Source organism: Callorhinus ursinus, unplaced genomic scaffold (genome assembly GCF_003265705.2).
Source record: "Callorhinus ursinus isolate GAN/ISIS: 27379988/994484 unplaced genomic scaffold, GSC_fseal_2.0 scaffold7, whole genome shotgun sequence".
NCBI classification, from domain to species: domain Eukaryota; kingdom Metazoa; phylum Chordata; class Mammalia; order Carnivora; family Otariidae; genus Callorhinus; species Callorhinus ursinus.
This window is the reverse complement of record NW_027397069.1, coordinates 35623856-35640046: the sequence shown is the minus strand read 5'-3', so window position 1 is coordinate 35640046 and position 16191 is coordinate 35623856. Positions and strand designations below refer to the sequence as shown.

General features: G+C 36.3%; 1 long non-coding RNA gene and 1 pseudogene across 1 annotated transcript in view; one reads left to right on the top strand and one right to left on the bottom strand.

The window, feature by feature from the left end:
• LOC141373051 (uncharacterized) overlaps positions 1 to 8405 on the top strand; it is a 50041-nt gene extending 41636 nt beyond the window's left edge. Inside the window, exons 2-3 of the long non-coding RNA XR_012378678.1 lie at positions 3577 to 3612; positions 8195 to 8405. This is a non-coding gene — a long non-coding RNA (uncharacterized lncRNA). The remainder of the gene's footprint in view (positions 1 to 3576; positions 3613 to 8194) is intronic.
• Positions 8406 to 14208: 5803 nt separating this feature from the next.
• Positions 14209 to 14308, bottom strand: LOC112826955 (U6 spliceosomal RNA; annotated as a pseudogene).
• Positions 14309 to 16191: the final 1883 nt, after the last annotated feature.

The window sequence follows — 16191 nt, the reverse complement described above, 5'->3', positions numbered from 1 at the left end:
GGGTCAGGAGAGAAGATCCTGAGTCAGAGGGACAGAGCAAAGATTCTACCTATTGCAATTTTATTCATATATTTCAAAATCAAAAATAATGGAAAAGTCACAGTGATTTATTTCTAATAGTAAGACTTTCTTTTTGTGAGAGTCACTAGAAAATATGCTTTCAATCCTAAATAAGGGCATTTTACAAAGACTCCGGAATTGATTCACTATTTCCCATTGATCTTGCTGTCAGTCAATCCTTGCACTAAACACAGAAGAAACGGGCCTTATGAGACAGGCCAGTGGCAACTAAATTGATAATTAAAGTGCGGTTGTACACGTATGACCTGAAAATGTAAGCAGAGTCACCAAGGGAACAATAGAGGTTGATTGATACGGTTTACATTAGCATGCAATTTGAAAGTAAGAGGTTTGAATTAGGGCATGCCCACAAGGATATGAGTAGACAGATGTTAAAAAGGAGACACAAATCTCACAGAGCCCAAGCATGCAAGAATTCAGATGAAGGACAAATTCATGATATTGATGTAGAAACCACATTTTACAGGAAGAAATAAAATACTGTGGAAATCTAATCTGAACATAGCAGACAACTGGCATTATCCTTCAGATAATGCCACAGAACTCCCTTTACTACAATCAGCCAGTGAGTTGAGATTTGTCAGAGCACTTTTTTTCTGGGCTATTTCCATAAATTTGCCATTGAATTCATGGGAAAATAGGCACTTGTTCTGCCTATATGACATTTTAGTCATATAACAGAGGAAGTTGGGACATCCCAACATGCACGACACCACAGATAAAATTTGAATACTCTCAAAAAAGAAGATACCCCTAATCATAAGTGTTCCATTAATTTGTGTTTAGCTAGTCATACAGAAAAAAAAAAAAAAACATGTAGTTTTATTTACTCATTGTTTACCACTGTTAAGGAAATGGCATTTTTTGATGCCCACTTTATAGCTGAAAGTTAACATTATTGCCTGAAAAATCCCAAAAACCTTGTAATTTTAGACTATATAGATTACTAAAAATCTCTTTCCATGCTAACCAATAAAGAAAAAAACATAATTGCCAATATTAGAAATGAAACAGAGGACATCGCATCACTCCTGCTTCCACAGACATTAAAAGTAATATAGGAATATGTTACAAACAACTTTATATCCATAAATTCTACACATAGAACAAATGGGTCAGTTCCTTGAAAGTGACGCACTAACAGAACTAACCCAAGAATAACTGAATGATCTGAATTGTTCTATATTTATAAAAGAAATTACATTTGTAGTTAAAAAGCTTTCTGAAAAAGAAAATTTGGAGCCAAGATTCTTTTACTAGTAGATTTTACCAAACACTTAAGGAAAAAAAAATAACACTTCTGTAGAAACCTTTCCAGAAAATAGGAGAGGAAATATTTCCTAACTCATGCAATGAGGTCAACATTCTCCTAAAACCTAAACTAGACACACACACACACACACACACACACACACACACACACACACACACATTGATCCATTCATAAACTGTTGGAAGAAGTGTTGATGCAATATTGGTGAATGGCCTAAGTGTCTGGACTACTTGTCCATACTGCTGGCATGTGATACTTGCTGCTCACGCCTGATCCTGATAATACCACTTCTATTTGCCTATTGATTGCTGCTGGGCTATTCCAACTTTATGACTCTAGGGTCTAAACAGCCCTGTTCATCATAGGCAGTTTGGGATGCATGATTATTTGATGTCCTCCTGTCAAGCTCACTCTCTCTACCAGAACCCAATATCAGGCCAACTCATGTTTTTAAAAGGTGCTTAACTCTCTACTACTCAAATTGCATTGCCTAGCTCCATAAGCCTAGGAATTTTCACTGTGATTTTTCTACTGAGGCTTGCCATAAATTCTACAAGTTATCTTACCATTTACACTAGAAGGTTATATCCTAACCTTCTAAGTGCTTCACACTTTAAGGCACCTAACCTCAAATTGTGCCAGGTTATATAGCTCAAGAGGAATGGTTGCTTGGATCACAACACAGCCTTCCTCCAGTGAACTTTCCTGGGATAGGTAGAACTCAGTTGGCAGTTTTGCTTATCACTTTGTAGATAGGTCAGAACAGTTTTCCTATGTGTGGAGTACCCTATCTCTAGAAGCCAAAGAGGACGTTCAGATTTGTGCTAAATTCTTACTGGTTGGAGGAAAATTTGCAATTTATTTTTATTACAATAAACATATTTTAAATTGTTAATTTGACTTTTTGACGTATATTTCTACAAATTTTAGTATTTGTGCAGTAAACATCAAAGTCAGGATACATAAAATATTCATCAGTCAATCAAAATTCCCTCATGCTATATTCCTTTACAACAGTCTCCCTTGATCCAGATTAATCTCTAGCAACCACTGATCTGTTCTCCATCACCATAGGTTTATCTTTTTGACAATGTCCTATAAATGGAATCATACAGCATATAACCTTTTGAAATTGCCTTCCTTCACTCAGGGTAATGCCTTTGAGATTATCCAAGTTGTTGCATAGTCATTTTATTAAATGCCAAGAAACTTTCTATTGTGTGTTGTTTTAAAGTTCCCAGACCAATTTCAACATAGTAGGCAGGGAATAGGGGATCCCCACACACACCCCGAGCAATTCTTGGACATCAGTGGGGTGTCCGAGAATCCAACTCGATTCTGACATTATCTACCCAGAGATAGTATTAGATTCAGTAGGTTAAAACTTGAGTCCTACAAGACTGCCCCCACCGCCACTTCAGACACCAGTTGCAAGCTCCCAGTTCTTACCTGTGCTTATGATTGACTGGCTACAGATTGGAGATTCCACAAACCTCTTCCTTATGTTTGATTAATTTGCTAGAGCAGCTCATAGAATCAGGGAAACATATTTATCAGTTTATTAAAAGATATGATAAAGATGATGAATCAACAGCCAGATGAAAAGATACATAGGGCAAGGTATGGGGTAAAGGCTTGGAGCTCCTCGGCCTTCTCCACATGTACCACCCTTCCTAATCTCCACATGTTTACCAACCTGGAAGCTCTCTGAACCCCATCCTCTTGCATTTTTATAGGGGCTTCATTGCATAGGTATGATTGACTAAGTCCTTGGCCATTGGCTGATTGAACTTCCAGACCTACTCCCCTCCCTGGAAGTAGGAATGTAGAACTGAAAATTTCAATCTTCTAAATACATGTTTGGTCCTCCTGGCAATCAGCCCCTGACTTTGGGTGGGGTCCAAAAGTCACCTTTATTAATAAAACAAAAGACACATTTATGGCCCTTACTATAGGAAATTCTAAGTGTTTTAGGTACTGTGGGACAGGAACTATGGACAAAGACCAAATACACATGAAAAATATATTTTGGTCATCTGAATGACCAAATATATATTTCTTATAAATCATAATATTGCATGTGTCTATATCAGTTTGTTTACCCATTCACCAACTGAAGGACATTTGGGTAATTTCCAGTGTATTTTATTATAGTTATTAAAGAGTTGCTCTAAAGATTTGTGTCTAAGTCTTTGTATAAATATGTATTTCCATTTCTCTAGAGAGAATACCCAGGAGTGAGAGTTCCATGCCATTCAGTAAGCATATTTATCTTTATAAACTTTATAAACTTTAACCATTTTTCAGGGTGGTTGCACCAACTTGCATTCCCACTGACAATGTATAATATTCCTAATTCTATAACCTCACCAGCAGTGACTGCCTGGCATGGCCTAAACCACTAACCTCTAAATACTTCCATGATAGGACATTATACTGAACCTTTTCATTTTTATTTCTCATTCTAGAGAGCACATGTCTTTTTAACAAGGCTTCCAAGGCTACTTTTCACTTTTGCTTATTGCCAATGAACATGGTACCATCGGAATATCCAGATGGTTTGCATCCCTTTGTATGATAATTTGCAGAGGATGGGGCAGAAAACACAGCCCTTGGGCAATACTATCAACGAATACTATTGTCTGTCTTTTGTTAATGAAAACTGCTCTTGTCCTTCCTTATGGAATATTAGAGAACATATTTGTTTGATTAATGGCCTCTTACCCACACCTGTAGCCATGTTATTCTGTTCTAGAAAAGATAATACATTTATCACTGCAACTGTAATTAGAATTACTACTTGGTTAACTTTCCTGAAATCCACTGTAATCTTCTAGTATCCATCTTGTTTTCTGGGGGAACAGATAATGACTAAATGAGGTCTGATGGGGAATATGAACCCTGCATCCAATAGGTATTCAAGAATGGCAATAATCACTGTCATTCATCCAAGGATATATATTTTTATTTTTTTGTTAAATATTCTGACCAGGGTGAGAGAAGTATCAGAGACTTCCATGTTGCCTTCCTTGTTGCAAAAATCCTTATACCATCTGCCAAGTAATCAGTTTAGGAATTCTGCCAACTCCCAAATATTTCCATTATATTTATACATTTGGCAACCAGGGAAATGAATAATGGATAGGTCTTTGGACCCAGAGAATCTGCTGTAAGCTGTACCTCAGCCAAGTTCTGCCTTTACTCTAACAAGTAGATTTAATAATGTTTATAAAATTAGAATAGTGAAGGCAACACAGTAAGTGCTTAATACATGTATATTATTCCAGTGACATTGTTACAAGGTATCCCATGCACATCTTAGATTCTTATTGAAGAGTTACAATGGCAGCTTGAAAACAAAGTTGACTCCAGATGTGTATAAAATCACTTATCATTATGTATTTTAAAATAGCTGATAAATGTTTCCAATTGTAGTCTTCCTTTTGCTTTTATTTTCTTTTTAAGATATATTTATTAATTTGAGAGAGACAGAGAGAACACCAGTGAGTGCGGGGAGGGGCAGAGGGAGAGAATCTTCAAGCTGAGTAGAGTCCAGTGTGGGGCTCAATCTCATCACCCATAAGATCATGATCTGAGCCAAAACCAAGAGTCGGAGGCTTACCCAACTGAGCCACCCTGGTGCCCCCCATTTACTTTTGTCACTGTTGCTATTTCATGCCTAAATTTTAAGTTTACATCCAATTAGTTGTTTTTACTCTCTGTGTTTTCTGTCTAGTTTTGCTTTATACTCTTTACTTTCATTTTAAGCATATTTCAAAACCATGAGTAATCAAAATTTAAAGGATGTCACTGCTAGTGATGTAATTATGAGAATACACAGATGGCTTGTTAAGAGGGGAGAAAAAAAAAAAAAAAGCCTGAGCAAAGCTGCAAATGCTAACTTTCAACCTGAGAATCTTTCTCTCTGTAACATAAGTTCACTGCCAGCAAGTTACATGTACAGAAACCACACTGACAGCTATAAATGAGAATCTGGATTTTAATAAGAGACCGATATCCAAAATGCACCGATTCTCAAGTATAGTTATATATCGCTTCTCTACTGAGATAATTTCAAAGTTTTCATTTGACTTTGAAGTACATTTTATAGAAATCAGTGCATTAAATAGCAAAACCTAAACCAAATAGTCCAGACTTTAGCAGATGTTCTTAAGAAATTTGGGGGAAAATATAGCACAAAAATATTTTATGCTTAATTCTGAAATAAAGGTGACAGTGACTGTGGACACATTGTCATAGTGAGTATTTAATACATATAATGCTTCAAAAGGCTTTAGTCTTCAGTAATTTTTCACTGTCTACAGTGAAAAGCAGGCTTGAGCCTAAATTTCCATGTTTTGTGTTTCACTTTTTATCAAATTTGATCAAGTGTATACAAAAAAGTCATCAATTTGGCTCTCATTTGGCCTGATTTTCTGCTAACACAATCACACACCAAAATAGCAAATGATCGTCAAGGGGTAAATATAATTTCAAAGAATAAATATTTACTCCTGAAAATTTAAGCCACTATCTTTTACTCTTTCTCTTTGGCATCTTTTAAAGTTAAATAGAGAGAAGAAAGAAGATGAATTTTCAGGTGATATGTAAAGCAAAAAGTTCTGATATATTTGGGAGTCAGGGAATGAACATAAAGGATATGACTGTAGAGCATGATATTTTATAGATTTGTAAATGATAAAACACTTTCATAAAATGCTTTAATTATTTTTACTAATGTCTACTCTGAGTGGATATTCCATTCTGTGTGCTCATTTTCATGATATTCCAAATACATACATAAGCATCTATGTGATCCATCATCCGTCAGATGACTGCCTCATAGCCGGAAACGGTCATGAAATTTCACCACAGAACTTTACATTTCTATTTATCATGGGCTGGAGTCATATATACTACATTAATTACATCAGTGATTAGAAGGAAAATAAAATCATTGTAAACAAGTTATCCACAAATAACATAATAGTACTTCATCTGTGCCTTTGCTTATGACATTTCAAGTGGGATGATTTGATCATGAAAATATATATCAATTAGACAACTGGGATTTCAAGGCAATTGGAAGAAAGAAAGTTTTTGTTTGTTTGTTTGTTTCTGTTAACTTGACCACAACTTCTGCTGGCTGCCATTGGATATTTATAATGCTTTATCAGAGTAGGATCAACCAAATCCTCATAAAATTTTCAACTTTCTCTTAAAAAAAAAAGTCTTTTCTCCCCATGTATTTTTTGAATGTTGAGAAAAATGTCAAGTCTCTCAAACCCAGCAAAGTAAGGATTAAAGAAGAATGTGTTTTCACATGCTGTTAGAAATATCCATGAAGATTGAGAAGGAAAAAGTGTTTTGCTCATACTTTTTGAGGGGCCAACCAAATTTTCTTTGACAAATCAAATGACTTTGAATAACTTCAACATAAAAGGCTTTTTTTTTTTTTTTTTAAGAGGTGGAGGAGCAAAGGAAGAGGGAGAGAATCTTAAGCAGTCTCCTTACTTAATGTAGAGCCTAATGAAGGGCTTGATCTCACAACATGATCTCAGATCATGGTCTGAGACAAAATCAAGAGTTGGATGCTTAACGGACTGAGCCACCCAGGTACCCCCAAAGGCATTTTTTTTAAATAAAAAAAATCCATTTTAAATTATATAAATCCTTTTAAAAGTAAATTTTTCAATCTTGATTAACTGTGATCACTTAGAAAAACAACCATTTAATGATAACAATATGTAAGGAACTAAATATTGCCAACTTCATGAGTAAATTCAAATCCACGTGTTTGAAGAGTTTTAATGATATTCATAAGTGATACTTAGCAACTCTGTATACGTTCTTTAATCTAAAATAGATTGGTCAACAGTTTTAATAAACTTAAATAATCCTTATTTTTAATAAGTGTTATTTGCAATGTAGTTCTCCCTTGTGTTTTAGTATCACTCATAATCTTATTAACATTCAATTTTAAAATCCTTCATTTTTTATTCATCACCATAATTTTTCCCAGACCCCCTCTAACATTCCTCACTTCTTTCCATGCTTTCTAACTTTGTTTAACCACAATGCTATGAATGTCTCACCATTTTCTCTAGCTTTGTTACTATTCCTTGCCTTTCTTTAAGCTAAAATCAAACATACTTTCCAATTGTTCTACTTCATATGATAGCCTTTCCACTTTCTTCCATTGTCCTCCAGCATACTTTTCTTTGCAATTATTCTTTTGCTTTGCCAGCGACTACCTCCATGAAAAGATTTAGGTTGTGGTATCCTACATTTTTAGAAAGTTTTTTCCAATCATCAGTTCTTCTGATAATTATTACAAAAAACTTACCAGCAACTTTCTTTGCTTTTTTAAGTCCTGATAATGAATTATTTATGCAGCATTTGTAGGATGATTTTTGGTTTCCATCTAGTTCTCTTATGGACCAGAGCTCTATTCAGATACTACATTAAATACCTCATTCAAAATTTACCACATAATTAGAAGGTGAAATGAAATCTAGAGGAGTAAAATCATTTTTCCCCAAGAATATAGCATGATCTCATAGAATTAAAAAAGGCAAAAATCACAGATAAAACAAAACTAGCTTCATACTTTCCAAAGCATCTTACCACTCATTATTTTTAAAGGGGATATCTGTCCTCTACCACTGTTGTGAAGAGTTATTGCTTCAACTAATTATGTCTCTGAATAAAAACTATTACATATTTATATCTGTTATATAGATTATATATTATGTTACATATATACATATATATTTATGTCTGTGTTATCGGATGTTACACCTATGTTTGTTTCTTCTGCAAAACGTTCCTTTCTTTTAGAAGCCAGATTTTACATTCCATGGGAACATTCGTGAAAAGAACAGCTCTTCAAGAGAATTAAGCATGATTGTGCAATGACAACTAACGACTGAAGAACAGAAATACAGGACAAAAGGAGACTGTAACTATTCTACCCTCTACTGCCACCATCACCCTGTGCGTACACATGTGCTGCTAATACTGTTCCTACCACTAACAAAAACTCATTAAATATACATTTAAGAAACTGAGTCGAACCACAGTTATCTTAGTACTTAGCAGGTAGGCCCTAACATAATGATTAACACTTGAGTTTTAATCATATATTTTGCAGGTATATATATGCTAGGATAGTCAGGACTAAATATCTAAAAGAACAAGAGATAAAAATAAAATAAATGAGAGAGAGAAAGAATGCAGAGAAATTTCTTGCAAGGTTCATGTTTCACACCTAGAAGTTTTATTCGACTTTAGATCACTTTGTTCCTTATTCTAGAAATTGATTAAATGTAGTATTATCGTATTTATACATCTTTCATTTAAAAAATATATATCAAAGTGGCATACATTTAAAAAAATAGTCTTAAACGTACATTTGAATGAACCATTAAGGGCGCCTGGGTGGCTCGGTTGGTTAAGCGACTGCCTTCGGCTCAGGTCATGATCCTGGAGTCCCGGAATCGAGTCCCGTGTCAGGATCCCTGCTCGGCGGAGAGTCTGCTTCTCCCTCTGACCCTCCCCCCTCTCATGTGCTATCTCTCTCTCTCTCTCATTCTCTCTGTCTCAAATAAATACATAAATAAAAATCTTTAAAAAAAATAAAAAATGAACCATTAATATTAAAACAATAATAATAAACCGATGGTGTCTAACAGATGAACACAAGGATGTAGAAACAATTACAAGCAGTTGTTTAACTAGTTAGAAGTATGAATTTTCTAATCAAAATGATGTTGTTCTTGAGCCCCGAGTCACTTAGTGTCTTTACATTGAACATATGACATCATTATAAATTAATATTTACTCATTTCATCTTTAGTTTATTTATTTGTTTATTTTAAAATGACAAAAATTTATTCTCTTACAGTTCTGGATGTTAGAAAAAAAATCTTTAAAACAGTGATTAAAAAGTAGAGCCCAACTCATACTGCCATTATGGACATGATGCTTCCGTCATGATAAAGGAAAAGTATTTAGCTTTGGTGACTAGTACCTGATCAGAACTGAATAAAGATGAAACTATTTTATTATTAATAATGTCTTTAGGACCTTCTCTAAACTGTCAGTCAAAAATCCAGCCATGATACAAAATTGGAAGAAAGCACTTTGAGTTCTTTCAAAGAGAGAGAGGGTTTAAAGATGAGGCACATTACCTGGTAAGGTCTTTCACCTCAGGGCAATGCCTTTGTCTTTTCCCAGCAGCTGGTTGAATCTAACACAATGCTTAACATGCAATAAGTACTAAGTCATTTCTTGGAGGATGAATGAGCTCTTTCATATGAGAGGCAACTGAAGTTACAAAGAATTATGCTTAATAGGGTATGCTTTGAATAATAGCTTATCTGAAACAAAACCATACAATAAAACAATGCATATTTTAAAAGGCTGAACATTTTATTGAAAACTGTGCATTAAGAGAGGAGTGATCTAATATTAATGGAAAAATACGCAGTTCAACTCAGATTTTGCCCTCTTAAAAAATATAAGACTGAAAACAATGTCTTCTCTAAGTTTTTCAATTGTAGATAGAAAATCACAACAAACTGAGCAGCAAACTTGGTAAAATGAACAAAGTATGTTTTTTATTCAACTATACAAAAAACTTGACACATATTGATATTCACAGCCCTAAATATATTATAGAGTAATTAGAAAAAAATGATAAGCATTTCAAATAAGTGATTATGATCTATGTTGCCTTTCTATAACTAAACCAAAATTTCAGTTTTTCTTATCTCGTTTTATTGAATTTTTAGTATTCCAAACTTTCTTATTGTTAGTAGATTCTCAGATATTGCCAAGTGTATTAGTCAGTGTTCTCCAGAGACACAGAATCAAGGGGATATATAAAAATACGTATAAGGGGAGTGATATTATGGGAATTGGTTCACATGGTATGGAGGCGGAGAGGTCTAGCTATCTACCGGCTGTAAACTGGAGAACAAAGAAAACCAGTGGAGTAATTCATCTGGGGCCTGAAGACCTGAGAACCAGGACAGATGGTTAAAGCCAGTCTGAGACCAAAAAAAGCCTAAGAACAGAGGGCCTCTGGTCTAAGTCTTAGAGTCTGAAGGCTAAGAACCATAGCTCTGGGGCAGAATAAGATGGTCATTTCAGCTCAGGAGGAGAGAGGAAGAAGAGAGAATTTGTCCTTCCTCCTCTTCTGTTCTTTTCAGCCTTCAGTGGACTGGAGGATACTCACATTGTAAAGGCAGACCTTCCTCACTCAGTCTACTAATACAAATGCCGATCTCTTCCAGAAATACTTTCATAGACACACCCAGAACTTACTGGCTATTGGGCATCCCTTAACCTAGTCAAGTTGGCACATAAAATTAAGCATCACACGAGGTAATTATCATCATGTTCCTACTACCACCCCCTTGCAATCCAAAACACACACCCATTCACAGGTGAACCTACTTTTGAAGACAGAATTATTGATTCTCATTCCCCATTTTCCCTCTCATCTCATTTTCTAAAATTTCAGTCTCTTGGTTCATATGTGATTTTTTTTCGTATGTGATTTATTAATTCCTTCCTCCCTTGGAGTCTTTTAGCAGCTATTTCTAGCTCTCCTTCATACTTTGGAGTCAATATCTAGAATGTTAGTGGAGTTGCCTTCTCTTAGAAGGGTGCAGAGGAGAAATAAAGCCACAGCATAATCACTGTACTTTAGTGCAAGAGGGCAGCTTAGTACTGGACCAGGATTGTGGTTTGGAAGAGATTATATAAAAATAACCAATCAATGCAAGGGAGGGGGGAGAAAAGGGGTATTGGGCTGAAGAAAGTAGGCCCATTTTTTGTCCAAATATCTGGATGTTGTATTATTGGGACAAATATAGACACAATTTTGTTAACCAATATGGAGACCTATCACCATCACCAATCTCTCCTCACAGACACATCCTTATACTTGCTATTGGCTAAGAGTTTTGAAAAGTTTTCGAATTTATTTTCTAAATAAGAAAGAGGATTAAAGTGAAAAAATCTGTGATCATTAACATGTTGAACTTACTTTCGTTTTTTAAAACACAAATTACATCTGATTGAAATTTTTTACACAACAGCTATATTGAGATATAATTTACAATCACACTACATACACTTATTTTATTTTTTTAAAAGATTTTATTTATTTATTTGAGAGAGCGAGAATGAGCGAGAGAGAAAGCACATGAGAGGGGGTAGGGTCAGAGGGAGAAGCAGACTCTCCCCGCTGAGCAGGGAGCCCGACGTGGGACTTGATCCCGGTTCTCCAGGATCATGACCTGAGTCGAAGGGAGTCGCTTAACCAACTGAGCCACCCAGGCGCCCTCACACTACGTACATTTAAAGTGAAAAACCTGTTTATTATTTCATTCTTTCTGCTATTTTTAAGCTTAGTTTGCTCCTTTTTTCTAGTGGGCTAAGGTAGAAGGTTAAGATACTGATTTGGTATTTGAGGGGCAAAAACATCACCGGCTTGGACTGAGAGTCAGAGACTGTACAAAATTAGGAGAGACCTTTGGATCCCCAATACTGTATTAGCAAGAAGGACACAGAGAGATCTATTCAGCTGTGTCAGTAGCAAATCCTGTTCCATGGCCTCAGTTCTTGAGATCAGCCAAGAAAGAATTCAGAGCCAAACTCTCAAGTAGGTAAACATTTATAACTCTTAAAGCAAGAGTACACTCTGAAGGTGGGAGTGCAGGCAAGCCCAGAGGTGGCAACAGCATGGGGGCCGGGGTCATCTTTTCTTTTCATGTTTGGATAGGTTGTGGGTCATAGCCAGGGCAATCTCTGACTAAGGTTGCTTCCAGTCATCTAAGGGACTCCTCCCACTGGCTGGTATTAGGGAGTTTTTGGCCCCATATGCTGCTTGTTGGAAATGTCATGGCAGCCATCCTCCACAATGGGGGGTCAAAAGCTCGAAGTAAATATAATACAATGAAGCTATAGATTACTGTAGGGCACTGGGCATAGGGGAGAGTGCATGTGTGTTCCCCGAGGTCTCTCCCAGCTTTTTGAAACTTTTTAACAGTCATAAAACACCTGTTCCCCACTCATATCTAGCTAACTGCCTACTCTATCATTGCAGATGCATGTTATGTTTCATGAAAAAAGGAAAAAAAAAGGGAACATGACTAAGAGGATGGTACCAAGAACACTGAGGGCAGAATTGAAATTCATAGAAAAATATTCCCTGGCCTGAGACCTACTCACAGAACTGCCAATATTTGTCCAATTGGATGTTATAATTACTATCAACTAGTTTCTTCCTTTGTCCTCCCAATTTTTCTTTTTTTTTGAATGAGAATACTTGTAGTGGCCACCCTCGGCCTATTCCGGTATTATATGTTGGGTGTTCGTTGGGGAAAAGGAGGCAGGTTACTTCTCTCTGTACTTTCTCAGATCCATAGATTTGGAGAGGTCCCACTTGAGGTGCTGTACGTAAGCAACTACATTTGGGTTGCTTTATTTGTATCTAGACCTTATTTAGATGTTGGGTTTATGGACTTTGAAATGATGCTATAAGGATGAAACTCAAGGTAATTTGGAGGGGATAGAATACATTTGCATAGTAGAAAGATGACTCATTGGTTACCTGAGGGAAGACTCCGGTTGGCAGGCTCTAGGATGGCCCCCAATGAACTTTGCCTCCTGGTTAATGCTCTGGTATAATTTCCTTCACTAAATGTGGGCTATATATATTTTTCTTTTTTTACTTGCTTCTAATGAACAAAATATGGCAGAAATAATGGGATGTCACATCTGGTATTAGGTTTTAAAAAGAGTCTTCTATCTTGGGAATTCTTTCTTGTTTCTCTCTTGCTCTAGCTTTAATTGTCTCTATATCTTACTTTGCTTTGGAAAAAGAAAGGTTTATCACAGTGTCTGTATTCCTGTGGAAATAACCACATGGTAAGGACTTGTCTTATGGCAACAGCCACATAAGTGTGCTTAGAAGCAGTTTCTCCTCCACATGAGCCTGAAATGACTGTAGTCTCAGATAACATCATGATTGAAGCTTTGTGAAATACCCTTAGTTAAATTCATCCAACTATATTGTTCCCAAATTTCTGCCCTACAGAAACTATGAGATAATAGGTGGTCTGTGCTTTCAGCTGCTAAGTTTGGGGACAATTTGTTACACAGCAATGAATAATGAATACATTGGGTTATGAAATGTCTTATTAACCTCAGCTCTGTCTTCTGTAAATCCTTTTAAATAACAAAAGATAAGAGAAAATGGCATGTTATGGGTCCCAGAAATTATGATTCTCTTTAACTGTAATACATTTCTTTTGCTAAAACATAGAAAGTGGTCATATTCATTACCCATGACACACATACTAAAGAGAAATTTTTATTTGTAAATACTACAACAAATTTCAAACATGTCATTGAAGAGTCTGTTCAGTGTTGATAAAGCTATTCTTCAGTTGTCTCAGAAGGGATTTTAGAAAAGGATAAGATTCAAGCACAAATAAATTGCTTAGTAATAATATATATTATTTAATCATATATCTATTATATATATACACATAATATGTCAATATATATATATATGAGACCAAAATAATAAGATAATCAAACTCCCAGCCTGAATTCATCGGTCATCTGAGAGACTGAATTTCATCATTCTGTCTTGGAATATAGAATACTATGTATTTCATTGTGAAGTTACACAGAAAAAAGGGATCAATTATACCAATGATATTTTAAAATCACTGTAGTCTTGGCTACAAAATAAAAACCAAAATAAAATATGTCACCCCAAATCTGATTAAATTAATATAAAAGTTAAATTGACATTTCATAAGTTATTTTTTTTTAATATGAAGCACTTCAGGGATTTGTTTGTCATCCTTGTCCAAGGGCCTTACAAATCTCTGTATAGTTCCAATTTTAATGTATGTGCTGCTGCAGCAAGCATGTTAGTTTTTGTTCCAATAGAATCTTTCTCTCTATAGCAATTTGATAAAGAACATAATAAAAATATACCATCACTAATTTGAAATTGAATTATTTGCTGTTTAGGTTTTTATAGCTACAGTGCTAAATGGGACTATTAGCAATGTATGTATTATCCGTCTACTTACTAGTTTATAACTTGTTTCTCCACTTTGCCTATTTTTTGTATGCCTGGAAATTAGGAGATAGATATGTGTATACCTTTTTTTTTTTTTTTGCCCCAGAACATGTTCTTAAATCATTGTTTCTTGTTATAATATACTGCTTCTTATTGATTAGATATTTTTTACTGGGCAAGTTGGCTATATCAATAAATCATTGGACTCAGTTATAACATTAGTACAAAGATATAAGTATAAATATAGATAGTGCCTTCTTAGTGCTAAAGAAAGAACTGTCAAGTAAATAAGCAATATCCTTGAGGTCAAGAAGCATAGAGTCAAGGAAATTAAACAATTAAGCAAACAATTGTGATTAAAGTGTGTTAGGGGAATAAGTTAAGTAGAAAGGATTTAACACTACTTATGATGGATTATAAAATTTAAGTGAGTTATGGAAAGAAGTGAAGACAGGATGTCTTCATAAATATTGACCCAATGGTGAGATAAATGGATTAGAGAGATTGACAAAGTCAAAGAATTGTGAATAAAGATCTTGATTTTAGCACAAATTTGCTATGGAAACTATGTGGCTGGAAGAGCTACCAAAATAAGGAAAGGCTTCTTATTTATGAAAGAGGGCTTCTTTGTCATGATAATACCTATAGGGAGATTGGGAATTGTGCTGTGAGTCAGAGAAGGGGAGTGTGTGTTTCTTTCACCGTTCTAGGAAAAACCAAAGAGGAGATCACTAAGTCATATCTCCACCAACTTGTAGTAGTGGAGATAGAATGTGTGGCCATGACACCATGTGATTTATGTATTTAATACCATGATTCTAGAACTAAATTCCCTTAATTTTAAAGAAGTTATTCCATTACACCTAACATCCCTCTATGCTTTTGCCTCTAACAAAAATCTTGAACACCTGTTTTTTTGTTTTCCTTTTTGTCAAATGGATTCCTATTTTCATTTCAGTGTTCTAAATTGCATACTCCCATGCTCCGCCTTTGTTCTCAAAACTTACATTATACTTTCACTCTTGATCTGCGACCACCTAGCTCTCATTAACTTAGAATAAAGTGGGGGGCGGGGCAAGATGGAGGAGGAGTAGAAGACCTAGATTTCGTCTGGTCTCAGGAATTCAGCTGAATAGGGATCAAACCATTCTGAACACCTACGAACTCAACAGGAGATTGAAGATGAGAGTAGCAACAACTCTCTGAACAGAGAAGCGACCACTTACTGGAAGGTAGGACGTGCGGAGAAGTGAATCCGAGGCAATGTTCGGGAGGATAGATGGCGGGGGAGGGGGCCTCCGTCGGCCGCTTCTGGCAAGTGCTAGAGCCGCGGAGCACAAAATCGGAACTTTTATAAGTCGGCTCCGCGGAGGGACGTCGCTCCAGTGGCTAAGCGGGAGGTGGAACCCTCGTGGGACAGTGTGGTCTCAGGACCCTCGGGGTCACAGAAAGACCGGGGGTGCCTGAGTGCACCAGAGCTCCCAGGTATCGGAGCGGGGAAGCCGGCTGCAGAGACGGAGCCGAGGCGCGGGCTCTCAGCTCGGGGTTGCCATAAACTGTGATCCGCGGCCCAGTCGGGCCACTGCCCCTCCAGCAGGGACCCAACAAGCGGCAGATCCAGGGAGACTCCCTTTCCTCCCCCGGGAGGAGTGGCACGGGAATGCACCGCAGGGATCTGCTGGGTTTGGAGACTCCACACGGGGTCGGGTGCCAGAGATAGAAA